Raw genomic sequence first — 10,720 nt, 5'->3', positions numbered from 1 at the left:
TATAATTGTCGCCATATGTAACCCACCGCAGCGAAACCTGCTACACCGCGCATCTCTAAAATTGTCACGGGCCACCAAAAAAGTAAAAAATAAAAAAAAAACTTTCTAGATGGAAAATTCGATTTTTCCAGATTTTTCCCTTTTGATCTCTCAACATATTTTCAAAACCGAGTTTGAACCATAAGTAATAGTCGATTAATGTTAAACCGTCAAGTTAAATATTTCCGTTAGATTACATGGGGATACACAGTTCACTTACCAAGACGCTGAACAGCACGATCGATCGTTTCCTTTAAAGCGACCGTCAAGCAGAAAATCATTCCTCCATATTCCATGTGATTTGAAGTCACAAAGTGAAACTGTTTTGATAGAGTTCAACCTTTAACCCTCTGAAGACCAAGATGAATTCAGAGAAGCGTTGAGATTTTGGTGTGGTCTGATATTTTTCTAAATATAATCAACTTAACACTCTTACTCTTACTTAAGTGGTAAATCACAGTTACATTGAAAGGCCATCAATAGTTTGGTCAGGATCATTATGCAGCTTTTAGATCTAAAACAGTAGAATAGTAAGAATAGTAGAATATATTGATGTTTTGTCAATAGAAAAGTTTTGCTTCATGGTCTATACACACACACACACACACACAATGAAGTCATAATAATTGATCAAATCTGATGTCTAAATGGGAAAAACAAGGTTTTATCACAACTGTTCACAACTTTTTTATAGTTGACCCACATTGTGAGAGCAGCCATTAGCTAATGACCTGAAAATTCATGAACCCCTGGTGGGGGCCATTAGAGGTGTGGATCTGCAGCAGGCTGGGCCCTCTCTGTCAGACTCTCAGACAAAGGAATGAGGCTGGAGGCTAGAGGGAGTGGGGCAATGCAAGAAATGTTTTTAGTTTTGAAAGATTTATTGAAAACGTCACAAACTATATACAAAAACTCCAAAGAATGTTTTTATGTGATAGGTGAGAAGAGCAACTCTAGAACCAACAATCACATTCAAGTCAAATGAAAATTGGATTCATGAACAAAATATATATAGAGGAGTAGGAGCATGCAGTCTTGGCCTGCTAGCTGGTGTAGGTGCAAGATGATTTCCTGTAGCAGCATGTAGAGGTGCTCTCATTCTGTAAAAACAAATAAAAATAAAAGTGTAAGGAAATGTGATATTTACATCAGACATATCTCTACAGACTACATACATCACACCAGGCAGTGGAATGCCACATATTACATACAACTCACCAGCTTATGGCCTGCACGCACGCACACACACACACACACACACACATACACACACACACACACACACACACACACACATACACACACACACACACACACACACACACACACACACACACATACACATACACATACACACACACACACACACATACATACATACACACACACACATACATACACACACACACACACACACACATACACACACACACATACACACACACATACACACACACACACACACACACACATACATACACACACACACACACACACACACACACACACACACACACACACACATACACACACAGACACACACACATACACACATAGACACACACACACACACATACACACACACACACATACACACACAGACACACACACACATATACACACACACACAGACACACACACACACACATACACACACACACACACACATAGACACACATACACACACACACACACATACACACACACACACATACACACACACATACACACACACACACACACACACACATACATACACACACACACACACACACACACACACACACACACACACACACACATACACACTGTGATCTTGTGAGAAGACGGAAGTGAGTACAGATCGAACATGGCGGCGCCTTGCTGTACGGACTAAAACACTGACAATCTGCTCCAACTCAGACAAGAAACAAAGCGAATTGCAATTGATATATATATATATATATATAAAGAAACGAAACACTGCACGAAACCAAATGAGGATTATATTTATTATTATGACGAGTACATGATGGAAGAAGAACAAGACTGGAACAATCCCGCCAAGAGGAAGAAGGCAGGCTCAGCAACAGATACCGATGATCTAGTTTCAAGATTCAAGAGGTTTTTTCGTCACATACATATACATAATTCCATACATATATGCAGTGAAAAGTCAATGCAACGCACTCGGTGATAATGCACAATATGTTCTAGACTGAACACAATCCATCCATCCATCTATTTTCCTCCGCTTATCCGGGGGCCGGGTCGCGGTGGCAGCAGGGTGAGCAAGGAGTTCCAGGCCCCCTACTCCCCGGCAACGTTTTCCAGTTCCTCCTGGGGGACCCTGAGGCGTTCCCAGGCCAGCTGGGATATATAATCCCTCCAGCGTGTTCTGGATCTATCCCGTGGTCTCCTGCCAGTTGGACGTGCCCGGAAAACCTCCAAAGGAAGGCGCCCAGGAGGCATCCTGATCAGATGCCCGAATCACCTCAACTGGCTCCCTTTGACGCGAAGGAGCAGCGGCTCTACTGCGAGCTCCCTCCTGATGTCCGAGCTCCTCACCCTATCTCTAAGGCTGAGCCCAGCCACCCTACCGAGGAAATTCATTTCGGCCGCTTGTATTCGCGATCTCGTTCTTTCGGTCACTACATGGGAGCTCATGACCATAGGTGAGGGTTGGGACGTAGATGGACTGGTAAACTGAGAGCTTTGCCTTCCAGCTCAGCTCCCTCTTCACCACAACGGTCCGGTACAAGGCCCCCATTACTGCTGACGCAATCCACCTTTTTCCAGCAGAGAACCATGGCCTTAGACTTGGAGGTGCTGACTACCCCCCCCCCCCAGGTGCTGACCACATCATCTGCAAAAAGCAGAGATGCAATTCTGAGGTTCCCAAACCGGACACTCTCCTCACCTTGGCTGCGCCTTGAGATCCTGTCCATGAATATCACAAACAGAATTTGGGACAAGGGGCAACCTTGGCGGAGTCCAACACCCACTGAGAACGTGCTTGACTTTGTGCATTGCCCCCGAGGAGGTTTTTAACTGCCTCAGAGACCTTTGCCAGGCATATGGACAAAACTTCACCCAAGTCTTCAGACTGCCTCTTCCCCTGAGGACGTATTGGTTGGGTTCAGGAGTTCCTCAAAGTGCTCTTTCCACCGCCCGACAATATCCCCAGTCCGGGTCAGCAGTTCTCCTCCCCGGCTGAACACAACCTGAGCCAAGCCCTGCTTTCCCTTTCTGAGTCGCCAAACAGTTTGCCAGAACTTCCTTGAGGCCAACTGAAAGTCCTTCTCCATAGCCTCCCCGAACTCCTCCCTCACCCAGGTTTTTGCTTCAGTGACCGCCGAAGCCACAGCCCTTCTAGCCTGCCGATACCTGTCCGCTGCCTCGGGAGACCCCTGGGCCAGCCAAGCCCGAAAGGCCTCTTTCTTCAGCTTGACCGATTCCTTCACCGGTGGTGTCCGCCAACGGGTTCTTGGGTTACCGCCACGACAGGCACTGACTGCCTTCCGACCACAGCTCCGAGCAGCCGCCTCTGCAATGGAGGTTTTGAACATGACCCACGCGAAAAATTCTTCCAGAGGGGGGAGTTGAAAACCTCACGGACAGGGGCATCCACCGGGCACTCCCAGTTCAGCCTCATTACACGTTTGGGTTTGCCAGGTCTGTCTGGCAGCCTCCCCCGCCATCTGATCCAACTCACCAGCAGGTGGTGATCAGTTGACAGCTCTGCTCCACTCGTCACCCGAGTGTCCAAGACATACGGCTGCAGATCTGATGACACGACTACAAAATTGATCATCGATCTTTGACCTAAGGTGGTCTGGTACCACATACATTTATGAGCCACCCTATACTCGAACATGGTGTTCGTTATGGCCAATCCATGACAGCACAGAAGTCCAATAACAAAGCAGCACTCGGATTCCGATCAGGCAGGCCGTTCCTCCCAATTACCCCCTTCCAGGTTTCTCCATCGTTGCCCACGTGATCGTTGAAGTCTCCCAGTAGAACTATAGAGTCCCTAGGTGGAGCCCCTTACAGGACGCCACCCAGAGACTCCAAGAAGGCTGAATACTCTGAACTGGTGTTCGGTGCATAAGCACACACAAAAGTCAGACTTTTCCCCTAGCAACTTGTAGTCTCTTAGAGGCGACCCTCTCGTTCACTGGGGAGAACTCCAACACAGTGGCACTCAGCCGGGGGCTCGTGAGTATCCCCACACCCGCCCAGCGCCTCTCACCCTGGGCAACTCCGGAAACGGAGAGACTCCAGCCCCTCTCCAGGAGTTTGGTTACAGAGCCAGTGCTGTGCGTAGAGGTGAGCCCAGGATCAGCAGGCCCAGGCGTTGCACCCGACCCCAACGGCTATCCCTGCAGGAGGTGGGCCCACAGGGTGGCAACTCCATAATATTTATTCTTGCTATGCTCGGCCGAGCCCCATGGGTCAAGGCCCGGCCACCAGACACTCACCGGCGAGCTCCCCTCCCAGGCTCCAGGAGGGGGCCCCTGTTTCCCTATTCCAGGTACCATTTTGCTGTTGATGTTTTTTCATTGGGGTCCTTTGAATCACTCTTTGACTGGTACTTCCCCTGGGACCACTCTGCCTTGGGAGACCCTACCAGGGGCTAATGCCCCTGACAACACAGCTCCCAGGGTCACACAAACCCCGGTGGCGATTCTTCGGGGGGCTCTGTGTGAATACAATACCTTCAAAATTTCTACTTGACTAACTAACTAAAACTAATATATATATGGGCCTGGGACTGGGTTATGCTCTTCAGGGCCGGGCGTGGGAGTTGCTCCACAGGCTTCCGGCTACTGCAGCTGTGGGGTGTCTATATGGCTGCGGAGCTCGGGGGCCTTTTCTGCTGCTTGGAGGCGTCACATCGCAATCCCAACCTCATACACCAGAGCCAATTGGGATAAGTCCTGTACACTCACCAGTGGACACCACACACACACACACACACACACACACACACACACACACACACACACACACACTTCATTGGAAACATACCTTCGTCTAGGAAGACTGTGGCTGTTGTCTGGCAACTTGGAGCAGGCGTGTCCCCGAGCAGCTGACCGTACAGCGCTCGGGAAACAACTTCTACATCCATTGCTTGTCAGACCATGTTTCTTGTGCATGTTTTTAGTGTGGGTTCTTACAATGTTATATGGAGGAAACCCCATGTGAGCACGGGGAGAACATGCAATCTCTACAAACTGAATCGAACCCAGGACCTTTTTGCTGTGAGGCAGCAGTGCAATGCACTGGCACCACCGTGACATTAGAGAGAGGAGGAGAGCAGAGCTGCATAAAGGCTGCATGCTACTTTTTTTAAGCTATCACCTGGACGTGGTGTACAATGCTAAGCTTGCTTAGCAAAAGAAAAATCCCATCTCTTTACCCTGTAGCTACCGCTGGTAACATTAGCTAACTTGACAGTGTTATCGTCGTGGCAAACACGATTCCATGAACGGTCTCTAACTAGGTCAGCGAGCTACTCATCCACCTGGTACTCCGGCGAGCTAAAGTGAGTGTTAGTGAACGGGTGTACAAGACGCAGAAATCATTTCAATGTTAACTTGTGCTAGTAAAAAATATGTTACTTACTCATCGTCAGGTATTGGGTCCTCAGCTGGGTCAATTCTCGATTCAAAATGCTGTCTTTCTTCCTCAGTGTCAGGACATGATGATTTATGGCATCCGTCCACACGTCACACTGGTGCGGAGCCACGGCCGCATCACAGCGGGGCGCGCATCATTATGCAAAGCAGCATCAGGGCTGAATGGAACAATGTGGATCCAGGAGCCGCAAATCCATTGACATGAAAAAGAGGTGTTGGTTTGGAAAGACAAAGAGAACAAATGCAAGGTCTAACTTAATGCCAAATCTAACCTAATTTAGTAATTATCATATTCTAAAATGGAAAGTCGCGATTCTAAGCTTGCTGACATTTTTTGTCACGTGTATGATCAAAATAAATCAGGTGGCGGTAGAGAGATATTTAGAAACCAAAGTCACTTTTTTTTTTTTTTTTTACCTGCGATTGCACGGGTGCAATTATCGACCTCAGAGGCTTAAATCTTACTAGTTTTTCACACACCTGGATACATTGTTATGTCGGAGGTGTAACCCGCAGAGAAGAAAAGCTAACGTCTCTTCCGTAAACAGATGTGTTATGGATTACGAGAAGCGGGTGGCAGATGTTCTAAATCATATCGCGGACCTTAATCTGACCAGGGTTAGGGTTAGGGTTAGGGTTAGGGTTAGGGGTTTAGGGTTAGGGTTAGGGTTAGGGTTAGGGTGCGATAGATCCAAGTCAGTGTAAGCAGCTCGTACCGGACTTCATTTTCCGTGATGATTCATGAGTCAATTCTCCGACAGCGACGCAGAGAACGACAACGATGCTGAATCTGATATCGGCGTTATCCTGGACTTGGAGAATATTACAAACAGCGGATTTCAACCTGAATGTAACGATGAAACGGAATATTTTCAAGAACCACCAGAGGAGACCAATGATACGCCTGTTTTTGTTACAACGAAAGAAGTTTCTACAATAAGTGATTTCTCCAGCGAGAGGAAATCCGCTTGGTGAGTCAAGTCTACAACTCCATGAGCAAGGACTCCAAGAACACCTGTGAGCTCCTCAACCACTCTTTGGGTGGTCGTGTTCAACCGGCGAGCAACCACATCAAGATGCATTACAGTTTTGACTTTGCTCAACAGGTAAGTACAACAGTCTGAAGAAGTGATGTAAACTTTGGCTATTCATCGTGGAGAGAGTTATATGAAAGGGGTTGACAAAAGGCTACAGCAGAAACTAAATATGGGTTGGTCAACTATTACCATTCCCAGGCGATTTTGGCTCTTTGGCATACGCACATTTGTATATTAAATCACCCACCCAGGTTGATATACAAAGACTAATTATTGACAGACTGTACATTTTTTTTGTGTTGTCTGCACTTTTAAACTTCTAAATAATTCCTCTTTTGTAAAACATGTACTGTATATTCTTACTGTAAAAGAAAACCTTTTTTTATTTTTATTTTTTAAACAAAAATGTTGCGTGTCAATGAGGCTGTTCGACATTCCCTATAAACACAAGAACAATGCAGAGATTGCCCCATTCAGCAGGGTGTCAAGTCGCCATGTGGCATTGTTGGTCCTCCAACACATTAGCATTCTGGAAGGTGGCTGAATGGATGTTGGAGAAACTTTGAGGGTGATTAACACAGAAACAGTTTGCCGCACCCTCGTCAATAACAAGCCATAGCTTTAAAAAAAAATTGCTTGATTCACACAAGTGACACCTTGTTTTGAAACAACAGTCAAAAGGTACCAAATGTACCTAAAGTCTCTGTGGCTCAGATACTGTTTTTCGCTGTGTCAAAGTAAAATAGACTCGATCATTTCTATAAAAAAATTGGCAGATCTGTTCATTTCCATGCTCAGCAAGTTGCAACAGAAAGACAATCAGTTTGGATGATCTAAAGCTGACCTTTCACCTCTGACCAATCCTGTTTGTTGATATATGATTGAGCCCGCCCTCTTTATCATGGACAGGTTGCGCTTGTAAACACACACACACACACACACACACACACACACACACACACACACACACACACACACACACACACACACACACACACACACACACACACACACACACACATTAATTTATTTAATTTGACCAAGTTGCCATATTTATTTTTTTATTTAAAACAGATGCACTTCTTACTTAATGTTCACAAATTATTGTTACTTGATTTCAAGTAGTAATATTCATAATATTTAATTATTTATTTTTAAAATAGCTTAACTGACAGGACCTTTTTTTAATTTTATTTTATTTTTTTCAATAAAAAATATTATACATCGAAATGCCTTGATGTAATTTTGTATATAGCCTGTTTACAAATTATTTATTGACTGAATAAACAAGATACTTTTTGACTTGAATCTCTCCCATTTGTCCAGGAAATTGAGATCTCACAGGACACGTTGACTGGCACCAATTTTTCCCAACAGAAACTGTATTTCATTGTTATTGTGAATATCTGTAGTGCTCATATGACTTTGCTTAGTTTTATTCAATAGGGAACCAACGATTGATTAAATTAATACATGCTGACATTCATCCAGTCAACAGTTTGGTAGGAGATAAAATAAAAACTTACCTGACTGAGATTGTCTGGTCTCCTTCCAATCTTCATCACAGTCTTCAGTCTCAGTTTCAGAAGATTGTGAAGAGAGGAGATGCTCAGCACCAGCTGGTTCTAAAGCAGCAGCTGGATCTGAGCTACTGGCTGCTTCTGACACTCCCCAGTTCTCTCCATCAGCTTCTGGTTCCACCTGTTCAGTTGAGGTGCTGGCTACAGGTTCTGCCTCTCTCTTCTCCTCAGTTTGGCTTTGATGAAGCTGGGACCACTGAGCGCACTCTTCATCATGTTCCCTCTTCACGGGGAACTCCTCCTCTTCCTCTTTAATGTGTGGGGGCGCTGGCTCCTCCTGGCCCAGACTGGGGCTCCACTCCTGCTGCTCAGGGAAAAGCTCCTCTTTACAGACAGAGAGCTGCTGGAGCTCTGGAGGCAACACTGAAATACAGACACAGAAAGATGTGAAACCTCAAGATTGGTGCATTCCACAATATACACTTTGCAATGAGTTTTCTAATCCTCAAATCTGATAAAAATTTCCAATAATTCTCATTTAAGTAATGATAATATGAAACAGTAATAATATGAAACATGTAATTTTAATCATAAATAAAATAATGTCACATGCCCGTGACACATGCCTGAAACCTGCAGCCTATTTAAATCGGCAGCTCATTCATGACACCGAAATGAGGCACTGAAATCTGCGTCGTAATCGGGTCTTGTAGATAAAAATTGTAAAGGAACCGGTGCCATAGTGGTACCGGAAAGCTCTACAATAAAATTCGATTTTTCCCTTTTTAAAAATTAAAAAAGTGAGTAAATTTGAAAATCAGTATGTGGCAGTCAATGTTGATATTGTGGACACTCAGATAGGCTCAGCTCTCCATCTCTCTCTAACTATCTCTCGCTGACACACATAAATTCTCGCTCCCTCCTCATGTTTCACATGATATGATGATTAAAAAAAAAAAAAAAAATGGCATATTTGCCAGTCCCTCTGGTACTCCTAGTTATAAAATGTAGGAGCACTGTCTCCAAAAATCGTACACCATTTAAAGTGTACACCGCACCAAGATGGCGGCCATCGAGGAAAGACTTTGTTTATATAGCTCAATATGTATTTTTAATTGCCATGTGATAGATATGATATAAACCTTTTAAGATATATTAGAAGGGTCCAGACCTGTTCTGCTCAGCTGGACCCTGGGTCTCAGGATGAAAGCCAGCCCTCTGTACAGCCTCTGGGTCTCATGCACCGAGCGCCTCCGTCTGCTCTCGCAGTCCACCACAGACCGTTCAAACTCTCTGAAAATGTCTCCTCCTGCCGCTATCACCTTGTCACTCAGCGCGTCTCTCACTTCCTCTCCCACCTTCACCTTGTCACACAGGAACAGAAGCTCTCCCACCAGCGCAGATATTCGCTCTCGTACGGAAAAGGTGAACAGTTGGAGCGGCTCCGCCATTGTTGTTGTTGTTGTTGTTGTTGTTGTGGAGCTTCTGGTCACGTGTCTGTGTTGGAGGCAGCAGGAAAGTGACAGATCAAGAAGCGCTGCTGAGAGCTTCTCGTTGTTCTTGAATGAGAAGAAAATGTAAATGTTTATTTTATATTTCATTTTATGTTCATCGTCTTGAACTTAATTGAAGGATGGTATTTTATTTTAGATTCATCTTAATTATACATTATGTGCCTATCTCATGAGGTGATCAGTTTGTATTAGTAAATGTTTATTTCTTTAATCCGACCCAATTTGCTTGTTTATTTTCATCTTTATATCCAATCAAACAAGAAAAAATATAAACACTTTTTATTCATTTTCTCCACATTTACTTTTTATAGTCACCTTGTTGTTCTTTTGAAAACTTTACATTTTACTGCCCACATCTATAATGCCATTTTGAATTATAAATCTGGATTATACTCTGCGTACCAGCTTGAATCTTAAGGAGGGTAAATGGGATGAGGGATGAAAGCTTCGTCAAAATCTGGTAATCTCTGGTCCAGTTCAGGGAAATTCGTCACTCCATTCCTCTTTAGCTTCCCAATTCAGTTTTCTTTTGCAGTTATTATTCTATACTTTAGTGGTATAACCATTATTAAAACTACAATTGTAACAATTAGTGCTATTACTCTCATCATTACTGTTATTAGGACTGCTGTTATTGCTGTAATTTCACTTTTGTTGATGTGTTCATATATTTTATTTCGTATATCTTTCTTGTCTTTGAATATCACTCCGTCTTGGTGACTGCTCCGGTGAAAGCCTATGTGGTCGTCATCTACCGTCCACCAGGACAACTAGGTGACTTCCTACATGAGCTTGACACCCTGCTGTCATCAATTCCTGAGCATGAGTGTCCCATGCTCGTCCTCGGAGACATGAACATCCACTTGGACAGTGCGAGCTCGGCTGACTTCCTGTCTTTGGTTCGCTCATTCGACCTAAGACAGGTCCCGACTCCACCGACTCACAAGGCTGGCAAAGAGCTTGATCTCATTCTTGCTCGGAGCTGC

The sequence above is a fragment of the Zeus faber genome, assembly GCF_960531495.2.
Source record: "Zeus faber genome assembly, chromosome: 5".
NCBI classification, from domain to species: domain Eukaryota; kingdom Metazoa; phylum Chordata; class Actinopteri; order Zeiformes; family Zeidae; genus Zeus; species Zeus faber.
The sequence above is the reverse complement of the archived record's forward strand: the minus strand, read 5'-3'. Positions refer to the sequence as shown.